Source organism: Suncus etruscus, chromosome 16 (genome assembly GCF_024139225.1).
Source record: "Suncus etruscus isolate mSunEtr1 chromosome 16, mSunEtr1.pri.cur, whole genome shotgun sequence".
NCBI lineage: Eukaryota > Metazoa > Chordata > Mammalia > Eulipotyphla > Soricidae > Suncus > Suncus etruscus.
The window spans coordinates 72,199,858-72,223,361 of NC_064863.1; the positions used below are offsets into that span (position 1 = coordinate 72,199,858).

The following is a 23,504-nucleotide window of genomic DNA, read 5'->3' on the forward strand; positions in this document are numbered from 1 at the left end:
TTTCTGAGTGCAGAGCCAGCAATAACTCCTGAGTGCTGCCAGGTGTGACCCACACCCCAAATACAAAGTGAATAAAATAGTCATGGAGAAAGAGTGACACTTTAACCTGAGCATTATTTATGTTGGACTTTGAAAGATAAATTTGGCTTGTCTGTTTGAGAAAGACATTTATATAATGCTCAGAGAATTTATCACTTATAATAAATTCCTATCATGGCAAGAGACAGACAACAAACAGAAACTCCTTTCCAGTTAGTTTTTTTTTTTGGAGGAGGTGGGTTATGGGCCACATCGGTGGTGCTAAGGTTTACTCCTATCTCTGTTTTCGGATATTACTCCTGGCAAGCTCAAGGGACCATATGCCATGCCAGGGATAGAACCTGGGCTGGCTGCATGCAAGGCAAACACCCTACCTACATTGTGTTATTACTCTGGCCCCTTCCAGTTAGTTTTTTTTTAAAACAACCAATTATTTAGTTTTTTTTATTTGTTTGGTTTTTAATGATGGAAAATATGGAAAATGATGGAAAAAAGATGGAATGCCTCACGAATTTGCATGCCATCCTTGCGCAGGGGCCAGGCTAATCTTCTCTGTATTGTTCTAATTTTAGTATATGTACTGCCGAAGCGAGCACAATTATTTAGTTTTTAACCAACATTCTCTGCAATTACATTCCATCTTGGGGCCAGAGAGATAGCACAGCGGTAGGGCGTTTACCTAGCACACAGCCCGATCCAGGACAGAAGATGGTTTGAATCCCGGCATCCCATATGGTCCCCCGAGCCTGCCAGGAGCAATTTCTGAGTGCAGAACCAGGAGTAACCCCTAAGTACTCCTGGCCCTGTGTTCAGAAATTGTTCCTGGCAGGCTCGGGGGACCATATGGGATGCCGGGAAATGGACCCAGGTTGGTCCCAGGTCAGCTGCAAGCAAGACTAATGTCCTACCTGCTGTGCTATTGCCCCGGCCCCAATATCGTTCTTTTCTTAGTTACAAAACAAAGACAACATCTATGAATCACTTTTTTTTTTTTTTTGGTTTTTGGGTCACACCCAGCAGCACTCAGGGGTTAATCCTGTTTCTACACTCAGAAATTGCTCCTGGCAGGCTCAAGGGACCATATGGGATGCCGGGATTCGAACCACCGTCTTTCTGCATGCAAAGCAAACGCCTTACCTTCATGCTATCTCTCCAGTCCCCAGTATTTTCATTTTTGTAAATAAGATGCAGTGGTAACCTATCACTGTATTACAAATAAGCAATGTATCCAATGTTCAGACAAAACTAGTTGTGTGTTTAAGAATTATATTTTGGGGCTGGAGAGATAGCATGGCAGTAGGGCGTTTTCCTTGCACGCAGCTGATTCACACAGAGGGTGGTTCAAATCCCAGCATTCCATATCCCCTGTGCCTGCCAGGAGCGACTTCTGAGCACAGAGCCAGGAGTATCCCCTGAGCGGCGCTGGGTGTGACCCAAAAACCAAAAAAAAAAAAAAAATTATGTTTTGGTGGATCTGCAAGAATAGCACACAGGAAAAGCCTTACTAGTATATGGTCATGAATACAAATTTCCCATGTCCCATATGTGCTGAGCACAGTTCCAGCAGCACTGTTGTTTGAGTCTGGCATTCTACTCTGTGATCCCTGGTGCCACAAGCTATTTCAAGTTGCACAAGTCAGGCATGTGCAAGCACCAAAATGACAGCATGATCACCCACCCCAGCCATATAACTAAAAGAGAGGCGACCCTGACATGGAAGTGTGTGAACCCACACCAAACCCTTCAATGCCTCATAACCATAACTGGTGTGCCTGAACTCGTAAGTGTGAACTCCAGCAAATGTGTGAAAGCCTCAGCATACACTATACTGAGCGTGCAAGTACTACTACCTGATGTAAAATTGCAGGCGCCACAACGAACATGTATGTATAACCAGAGTCAGGCAAGTATGCAACTCCAGTCATCAGAGCGTCAGTGACAACAAGGAAGGAAATAATTCGTAAAAATAAGTAATAAATACAGACTTTAAAACATAAAAGCTAGGGCCCGGAGAGACAGCACAGTGGCGTTTGCCTTGCAAGCAGCCGATCCAGGACCAAAGGTGGTTGGTTCGAATCCCGGTGTCCCATATGGTCCCCCGTGCCTGCCAGGAGCTATTTCTGAGCAGACAGCCAGGAGTAACCCCTGACACCGCTGGGTGTGGCCCAAAAACCAAAAACAAAACAAAAACCAAAAAAACATAAAAGCTAGGGGCTAGATGGATAGTACAACAGGTGGGGCACTTTGCATGTGGCTAACCAAAGCCTGCTAGGAGTAACTCCTGACAGCAAAGCTAGGAGTAATCCTTGAGCGTTGCTGGGTATGGCCCCAAGACAAAAAACAAAGAAACTATAGATACACCATAAAAGCCTTTTTGTTTGTTTGTTTTGGGGCCACACCCAGCAGAGCTCAGGGGTTATTCCTGGCTCTATGCTCAGAAACAGTTCCTGACAGGCACGAGGAAACATATGGGATGCTGGGATTCGAACCACCATTGGTCCTGAGTTGGCTGCTTGCAAGGCAAATGCCCTACTGCTGTGCTATCTCTCTGGCCGTACAAGTCACATACATACATTTTTTGTTTGTGTGTTTGTTTGTTTTTTGAGTCACACCCCACAGTGCTCAGGGGTTACTCCAGGCTCCATGCTCAGAAATCGCTCCTGGCAGGCTCGGGGGACCATATGGGATGCTAGGTTTCGAACCAATGACCTTCTGCATGAAAGGCAAATGCCTTACCTCCATGCTATCTCTCTGGCCCCAGCCATATTTTTTTAATCTTTATTTAAACACTGTAATTACAAACATACCTGTAGTTGGGTTTTAGTCACAAAAAGAACACCCCGCCTTCACCAGTGCAACATTCCCACCACCACTGCAACCATATCCCTCCACCCACAACCGCTGCCTGTCTGTATATAAGACAGGCATTCTACTTCTCTCACTCATTAACATTGTCATGGTACTTAGTGTTCTAACTACTCTCACCCCTCCTTCAGGTGAACTTCATATTGTGAGCCAATCCTTCCAGCCCTCATCTCTGGGGATTATTACAATAATGTCTTTTATTTCTCTTAAAAAAATTTTTTTAAAAGCCATATATTTTTTTAAATTTTGGGGGGGGATCACATCCGGCAGTGCTCAGGGGTTACACCTGGCCCTATGCTCAGAAATCACTCCTGGGGCCGGCAAGGTGGCGCTAGAGGTAAGGTGTCTGCCTTGCAAGCGCTAGCCAAGGATCAGGACCACGGTTCGATCCCCCGGGGTCCCATATGGTGCCCCCAAGCCAGGGGCAATTTCTGAGCGCTTAGCCAGGAGCAACCCCTGAGCATCAGATGGGTGTGGCTTGAAAAAACAAAAAAAAAAAAAGAAAGAAAGAAAAAAAAGAAAAAGAAAAAAGAAATCACTCCTGGCAGGCACGGGGGACCATATAGGATGCCAGGATTCGCGCCACCTTCCTTCTGCATGCAAGGCAAATGCCTTACCTCCATGCTATCTCTCTGGCCCCTAAAAGCCATATTTTTAAGGGTGGGGCCATACCTGGTGATTGTCAGGCATTATTCCTGGCTCTGTACTCAGGAATCACACCAGGCAGACTCAGGGAACCATATAGGATGCTGGAAATTGAACCCGGTCAGCTGTGTGCAAGGCAAGCACCCTTCCCCAGCCCAAAGCCATACTGTTTTTACACAGAATTTACCACTAGTACATGATGGCTAACTACATCTATATGGGGATTAACTTTAACCTCTAAAATCGAATATCAGCAACTCAAAAACTAGGCACAGACCTAATTTCTCTTTTTTTTTAACCCCCCACCACCACCCCAGACCTACATTTCTCAAATAAACATGGGCACAGGAGACAAAAAAGACAAAAAACCATGAGAAAGATTTGAAAAGTCTTTATTTTTAGGTTAATAATAAAAATGTAGAAGTCTATTTAGTTCATCTCAAAACCACTGAATACTCACAATCAATGGTACTAGAATTAAGAGGCTACAGAAAAGGAAAGAAAAAGAAAAAAAAGGTTGTGCTGGAAATAGTATAGTGGTAGGGTGCTTGGTTTGCACACGGCAAACTCAGGTTTGATTCCTGACACTCCATATGCTTCCCTGAGCCCCACCAAGAGTAATCCCTGAGCAGAGCTAAGAGTAAGCACTGAGCATTTCTGGGTGTGACCCAAAAACAAACTAAAAAAGAACAAACTAGGGGCCAGAGTGGTGGCACTAGTGGTAAGGCATCTGCCTTGCAAGCACTAACCTAGGACGAACCGCGGTTTGATCCCCCAGTGTTTCATATGGTCCCCCAAGCCAGGAGCGATTTCTAAGCACATTGCCAGGAGTAACCCCTGAACGTCACTGGGTGTGGCCCAAAGAAACACCCCCCCCCAAAAAAGAACAAACTAAAAAGGAAGGTTAAGATCAAATATTATATCTACGCCAGGCAAAAATCAAACCATCTAACCTGAAATTTAAGGAAAAAACTCTGCACCATTGAAACCAGATAAATGATCAAGCATAGGGCATAAAGTAAAACAAAAGTCATGCCTTGTCAGAGTTCAGGATATCCCTTAACAAAGAATTTCATTTCAGCAAAACATAATCCATTACCCAAAATATTTTATTTCTTTCATAGTTTTACTTCCATTTCATTGAAAAATGTACTGTATCTTATATTTGCCTAAAAGCAATAAGCATAAAGATTTTATAGTTATATACATATAAAGAATTGTTTATATATTTATTATTATATAATATATTTTATATATTTATATTATTTATTCCACATCTATATAAAATTTGTTATTCTAATAAAACGATTATTTAGACCATTACTAGGGGCCAGAAGTAATGGCGCAGCAGGTAGAGCACTTGCACTGCATGCTTCTGACCTGGGTTTGATCCCCAGCACTGCATATGGTACCCAAACCTACCAGGTTTTCTTTTCTTTTTTTTTTTTTTTTACCAGGAACAATTTCTGAGTGCAGAGCCAGGAGTAACTCCTCAGCACCTCCAGGTGTGACCCTGACTCAAAAAAAAAAAAAAAAAAAACTAGGAAGTTATGATATATTTTCTCTTTAAAGAGACCACATATAACACTCAAGCTTAACGGTAACAAGACAGAAATATGAGAATTCAAATCATAAAGGCCAATTTCTAAATATTAGCATGTAACTCCCAACAATGTCTCTAAACTTCATTTGATGTGATAGTTGCTAAACAGTTGTATAGTACACAGAGACTCAAAAGAAAATGTTTCTTCTCTTCATCTAAATTAGCTTTCTTCTGATTTTTTTTAGGGGGGTTGGGTCACACCCAGCCGTGCTCAGGGGTTAATTCTGACTCTGTGCTCAGAAATTGCTCCTGGCAGGCTCAGGAGCCATAAGGGATGCCGGGAATCAAACTAGGATCCATCCAGGGTTGAACTCGTGTAAGACAAATGCCCTACCACTGTGCTATTACTCCAGCCTCTCCAGACTTTTTTGTTGTTTGCTTTATGTTTTAGGGCCACACCCAGTGGCAGCTCGGGCATTATTCCTGGATCTCCATTCAGAAATCACTCCTGACAGGCTCAGGGAACTATATGGGATGCTGGAGACTGAACCCAGGTTGGCTTCGTGCAAAGCAAACACCCTACCCACTATGCTTTCATCACTCCATCCCCCTTTCTCCTGATTTCTATTTATTTTTATATAGTCAATATTCTATCTAACTTCGGGCTTAAAATCTTGCCCATCTTTAATGTCACTCTATAGAAATAATAATCTCGGGCCCGGAGAGATAGCACAGCGGTGTTTGCCTTGCAAGCAGCCGATGCAGGACCAAAGGTGGTTGTCCCATCTGGTCCCCGTGCCTGCCAGGAGCTATTTCTGAGCAGACAGCCAGGAGTAACCCCTGAGCACCGTCGGGTGTGGCCCAAAAACCAAAAAAAAAAAAAAGAAATAATAATCTCACACACCACATAGATCAAATATTCACAATGTCTCCCCACCCCCTTGACCAGCAGTTTCCAAATATTTAATGCACACCAAGTCTACTATGACATATTTACCTCTAAACTACAACAAACCTTACATTCAACTTACTTACAGAAATTCACTCCTAGGAGCCCTAGAGATATCTCAGCAGGCAGTGCACTCTTGCACACAGCCAACCAGATTTTAGCCCCACTATCCCCAAACCCACCAGGCGTGATTACTGAGTGCAGTCATGATTCACTAACCCCTGAGCACCTCTGAGGTGGCCAAATACAAACCAACCGAAAAAAACTTAGCTCCTAAAGCCCATCTCTGAGAGTATCATTCACTCACTGGACAATTTTCTCTAATTTGGGCCCAGAGATATCGCACGATGTGTAAAGGAATTAGCTTGCATAGATGATCAGAATTCAATTTCCCCACACAATATAAGATCCCCAACCCCCATTAAAAGTGATTCCTGAGTATGGAGCAAGGAGTAAGCCCTGACTATGAGTAGATATGGCCCCAAAACGATAAAATATTTTTCTCTAGGGCCGGAGAGATAGCATGGAGGTAGGGCGTTTGCATTGCATGCAGAAAGATGGTAGTTTGAATCCCAGCATCCCACATGGTCCCCTGAGCCTGCCAGAAGCGATTTCTGAGTGTAGAGCAGGAGTAACCCCTGAGCGCTGCTGAGTGTGACCACCCCCCCCAAAATAAATTTTTTTTTCTCCAACTCTGAAGGTCTGCAGGAAGGTAGTAGCCAACCTATTTTTCCACCTTTTACTATTCCTAGCACAGTATCTGACATATAGCATCTATTCAATAATAATTCTGAAAACAAATAAAATCTGTCATGGTCAAATGTGACAAAAATGCCACACTGGGCCAAAGAGATGGTGCAGGAAGGCACTTGCCTTGCATTGTGGGTTGAATTAGCTGTGACCCTGATTCTATTCTACTGTTCCACATATGATCCCTAAAGCACTACCAAGACTTATTCCTGAGCAGAGCCAGGAATAAGCCAGAAATAGCCCCCATTGGATGTGGCCCCCCCCCTCTCCCCAAAAATGTCAGACTATCTCCATTGGCATAACTCAATTCTAGTTATTCATGTCAAGAACAACTGTTCTAACCACAGCAATCTGAAAGCTGGTCTTTAAGATAAGCACAGAAATACAACAGCCCTGATTAAAAGAAAAAGAACACCAACAAAAAAAAATTTGCATGTCATCCTTGTATAGAGGCCATGCTAATATTCTCTGTATCCTTCCAATTTTAGTAGATGTGCTGCCGAAGCAAGCACCATTTTAGTCTTTTTATTTTTTTCTTGTTTGTTTGTTTGTTTTGGGCCACAATCGGTAACACTCAGGGGTTACTCCTGTCTATGCGCTCAGAAATCGCTCCTGGTTTGCAAAACCATATGGGACACGGGGGATCAAACCGAGGTCCGTCCTAGGCTAGAGTCAGCAAGGCAGACAGATGCCTTACGGCTCTGCACCACCGCTCTGCACCACCTCTACGGCCCCCATTTTAGTCTTCTTAACAACTTTAAAATTTATTGTCTTACTAATTTAGCGGCTGGTTGGCAAGAATTAAGATAGGGGCCAGAATGATAGCACCATAGTAGGGCCTTTGCCTTACACGCAGACAACCTGGAACTGACTGGGTTCACTCCCAGCACCCCCATAAAGTCCCCTGAGCGTGCCAGAAGCGTTTCCTGAGTGCAGAGCCAGGAGAAACCCTTGAGCGCCACCGGATGTGGCCTTGTGGCCCCCAAACAAACAAACAAAACTCTAAGAGGGGCCAGAGAGATAGCACAGCAGTAAGGTGTTTGCCTTGCATGCAGCTGATTCAGGATGGAATGTTGGTTCAAATCCACACATCCCACCCATATGGTTCCCCAAGCCTGCCAGGAGCTATTTCTGAGAACACAGCCAGGATTAACCCAAGTGCCACCGGGTGTGACCAAAGAAAACAACTCTAAGATAAAAAGCTTGAGCCAAAATTCCTACTGAATAGAAGAATGTCAGACAAGAAAAAAAACTTTAATTTATAACTAAACTTTAAGTGCCTCTCAATTATTTCCCCTAAGTTTTTGGTCCCTTGTTCTTCTAGTGAGTGAAAGCCCATTATGCACATACATTCCACAAATAACTTCCTCTCTGAATAAGATGCATGACATCTGACAATGCCTGATACTATGACATCATCTCTTGGTAAGGAATTTAGATAAGATTTGTGATAATCATAAATACTACCGATGGGCATTTCTTAATCATTTCTCTGCTCACTCTTATACTGTCATTTACCTAGACTTCCACTACAAAAGCTAAAAATGAGGACTCCATATTAGCGTTCAAAAACTGGTCCACATGTAACTTTTTTTTGTTTGTTTGTTTTTTCTTTTTTGGTTTTTGGGTCACACCCGGCAGTGCTCAGGGGTTACTCCTGGCTGTCTGCTCAGAAATAGCTCCTGGCAGGCACAGGGGACCATATGGGACACCGGGATTCGAACCAACCACCTTTGGTCCTGGATCGGCTGCTTGCAAGGCAAACGCCGCTGTGCTATCTCTCTGGGCCCCACATGTAACTTTTTGATAATTTCCGTGTATACACAAGGGAAAGACATTAGGAACTGCAACACAATATTAATATAGAGATGGATCTTTAGGTGATGTGCTCAGGAATTACACCTGGAGGTGCACAGGGGACCACAGAGAATGCCAGGATAGAATGCCAGGAGTTGGATGCAAGGCAAGCACTTTACACACCATACTATCTCTGAGGCCCCAGAACCCTTTCCAAATTGATGTGTTCCTATCAAACGTGTGCTCAAGTCATCACAACTTTCCTAACAATGAAGGGAAAAATCTGTGACCAAAACAAAGGTCCAAGAGCTGCACTGCACTTGAATGATAAAAACCTACTGCAAAATTTTCCATAACTTTATTCTCTGAATGAGGGGGAAGAAAGGAAGGGAAAGTAGGGGAAACAAAACAAAACAAAACAAAACAACCCAGGATAGAAAACATGCCTCACTGTTTCTCAAGTATTATTGGCCTACAGGAGAGGGATTGGAGGGAGTGGGGAGAGAGGACAAGTGGGTGACTGGATGACAAGAGCCATCCAAGAAAAAAAGGCATTTTGAACTGATACAAACTCGCTCCTTGTGCTCAAGAAAAGGTGAGCATCCAGACCCCCAGCAAGTTAAGAGGCTGGGCTCCAAAACCTCCAAAACCAGGCTAAAATGCAGCATGAAATATCGCCAGTGCTCTGCCTCCTCCAAAAGAAACACAGAAGCCCAGGAACTGCTGGGCATCCTCCAAGCAAGGCAGGGCCTGCCCACCGGGGGGAAGATCTTTGAGGAAATCATGCTCAGTGCCAGCGGATCATCTAGGCCTCGCCATCAGCCTTAGATAGAAGCGCAAACTCGAGCCCACCCCAACAAGAATAAATAACACTCCAAGAATAAATAATGTGGATGTCATGAGGCGGGCTACTGAATCTTCGCGCTCCCCAGATCCCTAGATCCCCAGATCCACGACGCAATTCTTCCAGGACCTCTCCACCTCCCATTCCCAAACACCCCCATCCCCAAATTAGCAAGCGATCTCCAGGCCAAGAAGCTCTCAGGGACCCCCCACTTCCCACCCCGCTTCTGCTCTACCTCCTCCAGTGGCTGATGCTTTCTCTTCGGCTGCAGAAGGAAGGAAGGTCCGGGGTAATTCCAAACCCCGGGTTTAGCTCTTGCACGATCACTCCAACCAGTCGCTGCCCGGGCCCCGCTGTTGCTCGGGCAGGAGTGCTCCGAGGCGCCGGGGAGCCGAGGAAGGAAGGAAGGAGTCGCAAGTGGTGGCGATGATGCCGCCTTGGCTATGTCAGGCAGGGGCCGGGATTGTATTTCGAAAGATCCGCCATTTTCACCTCGTCATCACCATCACAGCTCAGCAGCTTCCCCGGCAGCCGAGCCCCGACCTCCCCCTGCTTCCTCCTCCTCCCCTCCCGAGACAGACAGCGCACACCCACAGATCCGGGGAAACCTCCCGCCCCGCCAACCTTCAAAGGCAGCCGGGCGGACGGACAGACGGACTGACGGATGGACAGACAGACGGACGCACCGCCCAGCCCGGCCCAACCCAGCCCAGCCCCAGCCCGCCCGCCGAGACCTTTCACCCGGCCACGGAAAATGGTGCTTCTGCGGGCCCAGCAGCAGCAAAGCGAAAGGAAGTCTCGGTGGCGCTGACCTGCGGGGTGTCTCGGCATGTTTTTGTTTTGAAGAGCACACGGCCCGCAGAAGGCAGGCGAAGGCGCAGGCGGGCTGGGGACAATAAAGGAGCCCCACAGTTGCATCTGCACAAATGCCACTTGAAAGGGGGTGACGGAATGCAAGCAAGCGCTGCGCTCACGGGGTCCATTTCAGACACCAGAAACCTTGTCAGCAAGACCTTTAGCAGCCTGTACACAGAGTCTGACGTCTTCCTGCACCGTCGGCCAGCCAGCACGACTTGTCAAGACAGAGGCGGGCCATATGGACCTCTCCCCAGCACGTTCGCACCTTAGACCCTGGACTTGGCGTACCTCTGGGCCAACAGCTGGCTCACAGATTCAGTTCTCAATTCCTTTCCCTCTGCACTTAATTTCCAGTCGAGCATTTATTTCTATGCATGAGCATTAATGCCTTCCGATGTATAAGCATCAGCCTTAAAATACATTAGTAAAAGCAATCAGCTTGAAAATCGTTGAAGAGCAATTTCTCAAAGAGAGGAAACAGACCCTCCGCCAAAATTCTCTGGCAAGAGTTTTTTAGGATCAAAAATTAAAATTAAAAACAAAATCTACTGCTGATTTTTGTGTTCAATACAGAGAAAATAAACAGCTTGCTTTAGGAAAAATAAAAGACTCCAGCTACCCATCCACCGCACCGGCTCCTCTCATCATCTAGTTTATCAACTAAAAGAGCATAAGTAGTTTTAAATCATGGACTACCAAATAAGAAAAACAAAAGCTGTGAGACGAAAATTAAAAAAAAAAAAACAACAACAAACATCCACTGGGACTGCTTTGGCAAATTTCAGGAGTTCCTGGTCACCCAATTCAAACGCTGGCCAGGTTCTGCAGCTCCCACTCACCTCCAGTTCTGGGGGGGGGGGCATGAAACCCAAAGACCCCCTCGGAAATCAAAGGGCTGAATTTCAAGGTTTCTGGACAGGGCCACGCTTTGTAAAAACAAACAAACAAACAAACAAACAAAAAGTCTCCCCAAAGTGAAAGACAAGTGGAATCAAGCCCTCTCCTTACCTTGCTGGAATGACAGCTGCCTCTAAAAGCAGAAGACAGCAGCTTTCCCGAGCGCCACCTCCCTCCCCTTCCCTCCCAGCCCGGCCGCCCTCTCCTCTCCTCTCCTCTCCTCTCCTCTGCAGCCCGGCTAGACGCTCAGTGAGCCCTTCGGGGCGTCCCAGCCGGGTCACCTGGAAACTTGACTTCCCCGCCGCCCGCCCCGTCCACCCGCACGGTGGCACCCTGCGTGCTGCTGTTTACCGTTGCTGGGCCCGGCTGAGCCCCGGCCCGCTCCCTCTCCCCGTGCACCGCGGGAGCCTCGACATTGGGCTGGTGGCTTCGCGAGGGAAACGGACGCACGCCCAGACAACCCTCCGGGGGGCCCCCCAAGACCAGCGGGGAGAGGCGGGCGGCAGGCTGTCCAGGAGGGGCTGGCCCAGAAATGACACAGCGGCGGCAGAACCGGTTCCCCAAAACCCAGGGCCCGCGCGGCCGGCTTCCCGGGGCTTCCTTGCAGGGTGCGTGTCAATTGCGTGTCAATTGCGTGTCAATTGCAGCAGCAGCAACAGCAGCAGCAGCAGCAGCAGCAGTCCGGGCCAGCTCCCGATCGGGCGCCTCCTCCTCCTCCCCCGCCCTCCCGCCCGCCACGGGGCTGACACTCACCCAGGACGGCGGCGCCGCCGCCTCCTCCCAGCGCCGCGCTCCCCGGCCTCCCGGCAGCCGCGGCTGCGGCGGCGGCGCCTCCGAGACACAGACCCGGGTTGGTTCAAAATCACGCGCCCAGCGCCATGCCGCCGCCGCATCCCATAATACGCCGGGGCCCGCCCCGCCCCGCCCCGCCCGGCCCGCGCGCCATCCGCGCCCGCCCCGCCCACCGCGTTGAAGCCACGCCCACCGCACGCCCTTCCGCGGGTGGCTCCGCCCCTCCCGCCACGGCGCGGGCTCGCCTCCGCCACGCCTCTTCCGCTGTGGGTCCCGCCCCCTGGCAACCCGGCCGGCGTTCTTCCGATCACGTGACTGCGAGTGCGCGCGCTGTCAAACTCTCGCCCGAAGGTTCCATCCGACCGAGGCCCGCAGGGGAAGAGACGCACCATGCCGGCCTCCCTCTCCACTGTTTGGAGGTGCTGGGGATAGGGAAGTGATCAGCAGGCACAGAGGCCAGATCTCTTCATTTTCGGGGAGAGTGGTGGAGAAGGGAGTGTTAATTTGGCTGATTTTGCAAGGGTAGCTAGCTAGACACCCTTCCCCGGGAGAACACTCAGTTGAACTTATTTTGAGGGACTTTTTGCGATGTATAGTTAAAAATAATTAGACAGGTGTATGGGGCCAGAGCCATAGCACAGCGGTAGGGCGTTGGCCTTGCAAATAATCGATCTGGGACGGACCCGGGTTCAATCCCCGGCATACCATATGGTTCCCGGAGCCCGCCAGGAGTGATTTCTGAGTGCAGATCCAGGAGGAACCCCTGAACACCGCTAAGTGTGGTCCCAAGACAAAACAAAACAAACAAACAAGCAAAGGAAGTGCCTACGTAGGGCCAGGGAGATAGCACAGCGGTGGGGCGTTTGCCTTGCACACAGCCGATTCAGGACAGACAGTGGTTCAAATTCCCACATCCCTGGTTCCCCGAGTCTGCCAGGACTGACTTCTGAGCGCAAAGGCAAGAATAACCCCTGAGCACCGCCGGGTGTGACACCCCCCCCCAATAAAACACAAAACAAAATAAATAAAACTAATTATACAGGTGTAGCCACCGTTCTTTTTTACTTTTCACGCCGTCATTTATTAGACCATAAAAAAAAAAAAGATACCCAGATGTAGGGTTGGATAAAGAGGCATTTGAGAGAGAGAGAGAGAGAGAGAGAGAGAGAGAGAGAGAGAGAGAGAGAGAGAGAGAGAGAGAGAGAGAGAGAGAGAGAACAGAAAGTAAAGAGTAGTGTAACGTGAAACTGCTCCTGGAGCATAGAGAACATAAAAGCTGATGTGGGACTGAAGCTCAGAAACACAATGAAAGTTTAAGACACAGTTTTGGAAGGAACACTGAAATCAAGCAGCCCTGTTTTTAAATTCTGGCATTTTCTCTAACTGGTATATAATAACTCCCATCTACAAAATTAAACTAACACATCTTCCAGTGTTCTGGGGAGGGCTCTGTGCCTCAAACGTCCATTCTACTAGGCCAAAATAGGTCCCACCCATAGCTTCCAAACCTGAGACAAAGCCTACACAGAATTCTTGCAAATGAGGCCAGAAGACTAGAGAAGTTTCACAGAGGCTAAAACAACAAACTACAAGACCCAACATGCCTAGCACCTCCAACGGGAAGTAGGTTGTATCCCTGCCTGGAAGGGGAAGAAGGAATCCTCTTTCTCCAGCGACAGTCCCTCTGAAAGCAATAGGTGGGTTTTGTCCAGCAGTACCTATGTAGTTTGCCATGAAAACTCATGTCCCAAATGATCTTTCTTGGAGGAAGGGGGTTGTGCTCATTGCTTACTCCTGGAGAGGGCTCTGCACCCTATGGGATACCTGGGATTGAACCCGGTTCAGCCACATGCAAGGCAAGCGACTTACCCACTGTACTAATGCCCCGACTGCTCCAAATTGTCTTTTGCTGTTTATGAATAAACCCATTTCGTTGGTGACATAACAGGGGTCCTTTGAACTCAACAAACACCATGGTTGAGATTTTTTTTTTCCCCATGGTTGAGATTTATCCAGGCAGTTGTCATGGAATTAACAAAAGAAGAAAGAACACCCTGTGCAGGCGTTGCGTACAGAGAAAGGAATAGGGTTCCCTGGGGGACATCGGTCAAGTAGGGAGGGAAAGGTGGCATTCTCATGAAGGGAGTCACGGGGTGAGGAAGATAGTACAGAGGGTCAGGTGTCTGCTTTGCACGCAGTTGATACCCATTCCATCATCCATTCTCGGCATTCCCTCTGGTGTCCTGAGCCTCATCAAAGGAGGCCAAAAGTACAAAAGAAAAGAAAAAGAAAGGAAGAGGTCTACAACTTCGCCCTGGGAAGTACCTGGATGGAGGAAATCTAGGATTGTCAAGAATCTGCTAAGTCTTTGAATAGTCCAAACCTTAAGTCTCTAGCTCACTATGGGTTTCATGGGAGATGATTCCTGCCCCCTGATTTCTCGCAAAACCCTGAATCAGGCTGGAATTGCTTTTTACAGAAAAGTCATTCTAAATCTTACCCAGGATAGGTCCATCACCAACCCTCACAGAAAACATTTCAGGAGGAGACCAATAATGAAGTCAGACAAATTATTCATGAAATAAACGGAGGGGAAAATGGAGGTGTGATTAAGACAAAAGGCAGGCCTCTCTAGAGTGAAAAGCAAGTAGAAAGGGAAAATGCACCCAAGAATAAGAAAGACCACATCAGGGAGAGATGCAGTCCAATTTGCTCCTTTTACTCTACCAAATTAAATTATATAGTTTGATCAACTCTCTTTGTTAGGGTTGCTAAGGGGGATGAGTTTGGAGCAGCTGATGGTCTCCTTTTGATATTCTCAGCAGGGCTGGCCACGTTGCAATTCTGCATCTCAATGGATTTCCTGGTCAGTCTGGTTCAAAATAGATCTCAAATGTCTTTCTTTGGGCGAGATTAGGTTCTTGACCATCTTTTTTCCGCAATATACACAACTAGGGCCTCCCTATCTCTGCCTGAAACACAAGAATGAGGGAAAATGAAATAAATTACAGACTGATTGGAGATTAATGAGACTGGGAGACTTGAGAGCTAGTATGAGAAAAACATTTTTCATGATTAAATGTACTAAAAGTACTATTGGGCACTTGTGGGAAAAAAATAGAAGAGGTTGTGATGAGATACACAAACCTAATTGGGTTATATTAAAACCAAAATGGGAGAAATGTTTCAACTTTATTTCGCTAAAACAGCATAATTCTAATACCAAAACCTAAGACAAGCATTGAGCCCCCTCAAAAACCCCAAAAAGGGTCTATGGCCATATCACCCTGAAAGCACCTGATCTCGTTTGATCTCGGAAGCTAAGCAGGGTTGGGCCTGGTTAGTACTTAGATGGGAACCTCCTGGGAATACCGGATTCGTAGGCTTAATTAAAATAAATTTAAAAAGGGGCCGGAGAGATAGCATGGAGGTAAGGCGTTTGCCTCTAATGCAGAAGGTCGGTGGTTCAAATCCTGGCGTCCCATATGGTCCCCTGAGCCTGCCAGGAGCGGTTTCTGAGCATAGAGCCAGGAGTAACCCCTGAGCACTGCCGGGTGTGACCAAAACAAACAAACAAACAAACAAAAAACAAAACAAAAAGTAATTTAAAAAAACGCCCCAAAAAGGAAATTCTCTGTCCCCGTTGTAACTTTTTTATACAAAGACAAAAGTTTTTGAAATACAAAAATTAATGATAAATAAAAATATCATACCACGACAAAGTACATTTTACTCCAATAATAGTTTAACTTTAAGAAATCTACCCACAGGGCCCGGAGAGATAGCACAATGGCGTTTGCCTTGCAAGCAGCCGATCCAGGACCAAAGATGGTTAGTTGAATCCCGGTGTCCCATATGGTCCCTCATGCCTGCCAGGAGCTGTTTCTGAGCAGACAGCCAGGAGTAACCCCTGAGCACTGCCGGGTGTGGCCCAAAAACAAAAACAAAAACAAAAACAAAGAAAAGAAAAGAAATCTACCCACGGGGGGGGGGGGGGAGATGCATGGAGGTAGGGCATTTGCCTTGCATGCCAAAGGACAGTGGTTCAAATGCTGGCATCCCATATGGTCCCCCGAGCCTGCCAGGAGCGAATTCTGAGCGTAGAGCAGTGCTTCTCAAATAGTGGGGCGCACCCCCAAGGGGCGCGTTTGACCTCGGCAAACACTGTCATAACAAGCTAAGCACCGTGTTTACGTCTCTGTATGTCGCTGGAGCTGAGAGTTGCTGTGTCCTGCTTCAAACCCGGCTTTGAAAAGCTATGCATTGCAAAACATGCTCATTGTAGCCATTAATTCAGACATTACCTCTGATTTAAAAAATCAGCTCAAATTATTTTATATATTTTTGTTTTGCAGGTTAAAGCTAATTTTTTTTAAATAAAGATACTATTTACAGTCGCGTAGGGAACGCGAAAAATGTTTTCTTCTTCCTGGGGGGGGGGGGAACATGACAAATAATTGAGAAGCTCTGGCATAGAGCCAGGAGTAACCCCTGAGGGCTGCCCGGTGTGACCCAAAAACCAAAAAAAAGAAAAAGAAAAAGAAAGAAAAATCTACCCAAGGGTCCCAGCGTTGGCTCAGCGGTAGGGTATTTGCCTTGCAAGCAGCTGCTCAGGACAAACCTGGGTTCGATCCTCGGCAACCTATATGATCACCCAGCAGGAGCGATTTCTGAGTGCATAGCCAGGAGTAACCCCTGAGCGTCACTGGGTGTGTCCCCCCCCCCCCAAAAAAAAAGAAAAAAAAGAAATCTACTCAAAGGCTAGATTGATAATACAGCAGGTAGGACACTTGCCTTGCACACAGCTAACCCAGGTTAAGTTTCCTGGCATTCGATATGCTCCCTTGAGTACCACCAGGAGTAACCCCTGAGCATCACCAGGTATGCCCCCCCCCACTCAAAGAAAAAAAAAAGAAAGAAAAGAAAAACAAATGTAATCAACCTCACCAAAGGGTTCTGTTCTGAGCACTGCCAGGAATACCACACTATATGGTGGGACCAAAACATTAATAAAAATTTAAAAAGACAGAGCTAGTGTAATAGTACAAGAGGTAAGGCTTTTCCTCATACTATGTCCCATCCCTGGCACGACGTAATCTGGATAGTACAGACTATATACAAATCTATAGCATCTGGGCCCGGAGAGATAGCACAGCGGTGTTTGCCTTGCAAGCAGCCGATCCAGGACCAAAGGTGGTTGGTTCGAATCCCGGTGTCCCATATGGTCCCCCGTGCCTGCCAGGAGCTATTTCTGAGCAGACAGCCAGGAGTAACCCCTGAGCACCGCCGGGTGTGGCCCAAAAACCAAACCAAACCAAAACAAAACATTTCTGCAGATTTGTATATACAGCTTGAAAATAAGTTTGCTGGGGCTAGCAAGGTGGTGCTAGAGGTAAGGTGTCTGCCTTGCAAGCTCTAGCTGAGGAAGGACCGAGGTTCGATCCCTGGAGTCCCATATGGTCCCCCCAAGCCAGGGGCAATTTCTGGGCTCTTAGCCAGGAGTAACCCCTGAGCATCAAATGGGTGTGGCCCAAAAAAAACAAAAAAAATAGTTTGCTAAACATTCTTTTTTTTTTTTTTTTTTTTTGCTAAAACATTCTTATAATGAGCACTATAATAAGAGTATAAAATACAAGTTCCTTTTCCATTGACTACTGTAGACAGACATGTAAGTTCTTTCTTCTTCCATAACTCTCTACCCAGGAAATTTCTGATTTCTATAACTAATATATAACAGGTTTTTTTGCTTAGGATATCATGTAGATAGAACCTTATTTTATATATATGTATATATATATATATATATATATTTGTTGTTTGGGGGGCTTTTAAATTATACCGTTTTTACCCAAAACCAAAACAAAGATCATCCCTGGTTTTTTGTTTTGTTTTGTTTTTTGTTTTCTTTTTGTTTGTTTTTGGTTTTTAGATCACAGCGCTCAGGGGTTACTCCTGGCTCTTTGCTCAGAAATTGCCCCTGGCAGGCATGGGGGACCATAAGGGATGCAGGGATTCAAACCACCATCCTTCCATTTGCAAGGCAAAAGCCTTACAGCTGTGCTAATTCTCTGGCCCCATCCCTGGTTTCTTTGAGTCTGTTTACAATTTGTTTTCACCCAAAACAAAGATTGTCTTATATGTAAACCTGGCGAGACAGGTTTAGGATAGCCTGAGCTATCTGCCCTTACTCTATCCTTACTGCCCCACCTGGGAGTGGTCTCTGTATTCAATAAAAATCATAGTTCTGGGGGCCGGAGAGATAGCATGGAGGTAAGGCATTTGCCTTTCATGCAGGAGGTCATCGGTTCGAATCCTGGCATCCCAAATGGTCCCCTGTGCCTGCCAGGAGCAATTTCTGAGCCTGGAGCCAGGAATAACCCCTGAGAACTGCTGGGTGTGACCCAAAATCCACCAAAAAAAAAAAAATAATAATAATGGCAGGCATCTCGCTCTCGATACAAGTTGAGGATTGCACGTCATGTGTAGTACACTACACCTTCAGTCTGGCCAGGATTATTTCATGCATAATCCTGCTTTAGATTCATTCACTTGGGCTTGGAGATACAGTGCATGGAAGGATTTTACAGGGGGCCACACCGGGCAATGCTCAGGGTTACTCTTGGTTCTGTACTAAGGAATCATTTCTGTCAGTGCTCAGAGGATGCCAGGGATCAAACAACAGTTGGCCACAAGTAAAACAAGGGCCCTTCCTGCTATACTATTGCTCCAGACTTATGTAAATAATTTAATATCTGTAGTTTTTGTTATTTATTTTGGGGGGGCACACCCAGCAGCACTCAGGGATTACTCTTAGCTCTGTGCTTAGAAATTGCTCCTGGCAGGCTGGGAAACCATATGGGATGCCGAGAATCAAACCCTGGTCCATCCCAGATTGGCCTCATGCAAGGCAAGCCCTTGCCGCTGTGATATCGCTCTGGCCCCAATATCTGTAGTTTTTTCTTCTTAATTCTGAAAAATATTCAAATAGATGCATTACTTTGTCTATTCATTTTCCTAACAATGTATATTTGGATTGTCTTCACTTGAACCTAATATAAATAAAGCCGCTATAGCATTATAGCACAGTAAACATAAAATTATTATTTGGGGAGTCACACTCAGTAATGCTAAGGGGTTACTCCTGCCTCTGCTCTCAAAAATTGCCCCTGGTGGAATTTGAGGGACCATATGGGATGCCATGGATCAAAGATGGGTTGGCCATGTGCAAAGTGCCTTAGCCTGTATTATCTTTTTAACCCCCAAATCATTATTTTCTCCCCCAAATCATGATTTTTTAACATTAGAAATTAATTTATCTACAGATTTTCTTTTTTTTCTAATCGTTTTTTTTTTCTTTTTTTTCTTTTTTGGTTTTTGGGTCATACCCGGTGGCACCCAACGGTTACTCCTGGCTCTGTGCTTAGAAATTGCTTCTGGCAGGCTCAGGGGGCCATATGGGATGCCAAGAATTGAACCACTGTCTGTCCTGGGTGGGCCATGTGAAAGGCAAACACCCTACTGCTGTACTCTCTCTCCAGCCCCAGTAATTATTTTCTTAAAGTACATTTCAGTTAACAAATCTATTTATACAGATGTACATGAATAAGCATCCCAGTTATTTTACAGATCATATTTACAAAACCACACCCCAAGACTTCTGTGCCAGGGGACAGGGGTGTTGGGTATTACAATTGACTGAGAAAGGCCCAGAGAGGTCACACACACACACACACACACACACACACACACACACACACACACACACACAGTAGCAATATATAGGCAGAGGCAGCACCTCCCAGAATTTGCTTTGCAACACACTTGACTATGATGGTTTTGCAAAGTCTGAAAGAAAAAAGCTATTACATGTGAGTTAAGACACAGGACATTCTTACACTGGGAGACTGGAAAAATGGTGGTTCAAATCCCAGCATCCCATATGGTCCCCAAACCAACCAGGAGAGATTTCTGAGTGCAGAACCAGGAGTAACCCAGAAACAAACAAACAAAAAAAATTACTGTTTAGACCTGAAAGGGTTCAGTACCCTGTACTTAGTTCACCCAGAGTTAAGCACCTTGGACACAGAAATAATGTTAAATTACTGCATTGAACATGATTTAAGGACAATGTTTCAATATACTAAGTGGTCTAAAAGTGGTAAAATGTCTTAAGCAGAACATAAAAAATATAAAGGGAAGAATCACGATGAAAATAATAAGTCACTGGAGGTAAATCCAAGAGAACAGAAATATGACTTGAATCCAAGGAGGAGAATAGATAAGAGATGTAACAATAGGGGCTGGAGAGATAGCATAGCCATTTGCCTCGCATGGCATCCCATAAGGTCTGTGAGCCTGCTGGGGGGGGGGGGTGGATTCTGAGCACCACCACTGGGTGTGGCCCAGAAAGAAAGAAACAAACAAACAAACAAAAAGAGATGTAACCATAAAAAAATGATTATAGAAAATTTCACTTACCAAAGGAAGGTTTGCATCTACAAATGAAAGATCACTAAGTTCAGGGGCTAGAGAGATGTACAGTGGACAAGATGCTGGCATCACATTTGTGGCTGATCTAGATTCGATCCTTGGCACTACACTACCTATGGTATCCTAAGACCTGCCTGGAGTAACCCCTGAACACAGAGCCAGGAACAAGCTCTGAGTATTGTAAAATGTGTCCCCATCCCAGAAAAAAAAAAAAAAATCACTGAGTCAAAGTCAATGAGGAAAAAATACAGCTAATCATACTGAAAGGAAAATACACTCAAAATCTTCCAAGTAGAGCCAGGTCTCTACCTCTGAGTTCACCCCCAAATTGGCCTCTACCGCTCACAACATCATGACTGGGTGTGGATCCTATCTAAATAAACTAACAGCTTACAGAAGGAGGGGACAGAGGTGTAGCTGAAAGGAAAAGCATATTCCTGAGATTTTCACTTAAACCCCAGCACCTATGATCTTTTGAAACCCACGTAATTAGCAACAACAATAAAGATCATCATTTGGGTCTGGGGTCTGGTAAAAAAAAACAAACAACAGAGGTACTCAGGGCATACTCCTCGCTCTATGCTCAGGTACCAATCCTGGTAGTACTGGGTGAGATGGGACAACATGTGGTGCTGGTACGTGATCCAAGATGGGCCATATGCAAAACAAGTGCCACAATCCCTGTACTATCTCTCTGACCCTAACAAATACTTTATTTGTTCTTTTTTGTTTGTTTTTGTTTTCGGCCACACCTGGTGATATGCAGGAGTTACTTCTGGCTATGCACTCAGAAATCACTCCTGGGGGCCGGGTAGGTGGCGCTGGAGGTAAGGTGTCTGCCTTGCAAGCGCTAGCCAAGGAAGAACCGCGGTTCGATCCCCCGGCGTCCCATATGGTCCCCCCAAGCCAGGGGCGATTTCTGAGCACATAGCCAGGAGTAACCCCTGAGCGTCAAACGGGTGTGGCCCAAAAACCAAAAAAAAAAAAAAAAAAAGAAATCACTCCTGGTTTGGGGGACCATATGGTACTCTGAGGGATTGAACTGCGGCCATCCTAGGGCTAGCACACGCAAGGCAGACACCCTACCGCTTGCGCCACCACTCCAGCCCCAAATGTTTTATTTTGAATATAACAAACTTTCAAGTCAAAAGAATAAGAAAATGGGGCTGGAGGGGTGGTGCTAGAGGTAAGGTGTCTGCCTTGCAAGCGCCAGCCAAGAAAGGACTCCGGTTTGATCCCCCGGTGTCCCATATGGTCCCCCAAGCCAGGGGTGATTTCTGAGCACTTAGCCAGGAGTAACCCCTGAGCATCAAATGGGTGTGGCCAAAACAAACACAAAGAATAAGAAAGTAAAAAAATGTGGAGGATAGAAAGGGAAGGAAAGAGATGGAGGAAAGGAGGAGGAGAAAATAAAAGGAGGGCAGTGACCAGAAGAGAAAGTAAAAGAAAGCATGAGTAGCAGGAGAGGTAAGAAAAGGATAAAACAGGGGTCAGAGCAGTGGCACAAGCGGTAGGGCGTTTGCCTTGCTGTGCGCTAACCTAGGACGGACCTCGGTTCAATCCCCAGCTTCCCATTTGGGTCCCCAAGCCAGGAGTGATTTCTGAGCACATAGCCAGGAGTAACCCCTGAACATTGGCCCCAAAACCCCAAAACCCAAAAAATAGAAAAATAAAAAGAGAAAACAGCAGAAATAAAGTGAAGACCAAACAAATGAGAATAAACACTGGATTTTTTTTCTTTTTTTCTTTTTCTGTTTCTTTTTCTTTTTTTTTTTTTTTTTTTTTTTTTTGGTTTTTGGGCCATACCCGGCATTGCTCAGGGTTTACTCCTGGCTCCCTGGCAGGCTCGGGGGACCATAAGGAATGTCGGAATTCAAACCGAGATCCGTCTTGTGTTGGTCATGTGCAAGGCAAATGCCTATCACTCTGGCCCCAAACACAGGCTTTTTATTCAGAGCTTATTTTTGTGGTATTTTATTGTTTTCTTAATTACAATGAGATAGTTACAAAATTGTTCATGATTTTTAGTCATGCAATGTACAACACCTTTCCCCAGTGCACATTTCCCCACCATTAATGTACCTAGTTTTTCTCCTGCCCTCTCCCTTGCTTACCTCTGAGGCAGATATTTTTCTTCTCTCTTGTCTTCCTTTATTTTTTTCTTTTAGAAACTGTGGTTTGCAATATTGTTATTGAAGGGCTATCATGTATATTGCTTTATCTCCTTTCAGCATCCAGCTTTTTTCAAGAGTGATCATTTCCAACTGTATTCAGAGTTTTTTTTTTTATCACTATCACTTGTATTTGATAAATGTCCACAGAGAAATTGAAAGCTCTTTTACAGAAAAAAGAACTTGGGTATTTCTTGATGGGAGGTTGCTGGCATAGGAAGGTGACAACAGGGTAAGTGGAAGTGGAATATAGTATGTGATGGGTTAGAAGAACGACGTTTCTTTTCTCCATTTGGTTCTGAATTAGAAGTGCATTTCTGAAAGCAAAACTGAAGAAACTGGGGCCAAGATATATTACAGCAGTTAAGGCACATGGCTAGTAGGTGTCTGGCCTAGGCTCACTTCCAGTACTGTGTGTTCCTAAATCCTGGAAGCTAAAAGAATGGAGGAAAGAATTTATAGATCATTGAGGAAAAGGACAGTTTTTCTCAAGAAAAGTTGACCCAGGGGTTTGGGTATATAGGAGACTTAACCTTGGTTTGAACTGTATGACTCCACTTACAACATGGTTTTTTTTCCCTATCCAAGCTTGAATTTAGGACATCAGAACGGTGAATTCAAAGATGCAGATCCTGCATATATATAATACTTTTTTTTTTTTTTTTTTTTTTTTTTGGTTTTTGGGTCACACCCGGCAGCGCTCAGGGGTTACTCCTGGCTCCACATTCAGAAATCGCTCCTGGCAGGCTCGGGGGACCATATGGGATGCCGGGATTCGAACCAAGGACCTTCTGCATGAAAGGCAAATACCTTACCTCCATGCTATCTCTCTGGACCCTACGGTACCTTTTTGAAATTAAACAT

At 45.8% G+C, this 23,504-nt stretch overlaps 2 non-coding genes and 1 pseudogene across 2 annotated transcripts; 1 reads left to right on the plus strand and 2 right to left on the minus strand.

Annotated features, from left to right (window-relative positions):
• Positions 1-528: 528 nt before the first annotated feature.
• LOC126033034 (U6 spliceosomal RNA) lies at positions 529-635 on the minus strand. The gene has a single exon (XR_007504191.1). It is a non-coding gene; the product is annotated as a U6 spliceosomal RNA (small nuclear RNA).
• A 6,560-nt stretch (positions 636-7,195) lies between these two features.
• On the minus strand, positions 7,196-7,303 carry LOC126033165 (U6 spliceosomal RNA). Its single transcript, XR_007504311.1, has one exon. It is a non-coding gene; the product is annotated as a U6 spliceosomal RNA (small nuclear RNA).
• A 7,945-nt stretch (positions 7,304-15,248) lies between these two features.
• On the plus strand, positions 15,249-15,365 carry LOC126032828 (uncharacterized; annotated as a pseudogene).
• Positions 15,366-23,504: the final 8,139 nt, after the last annotated feature.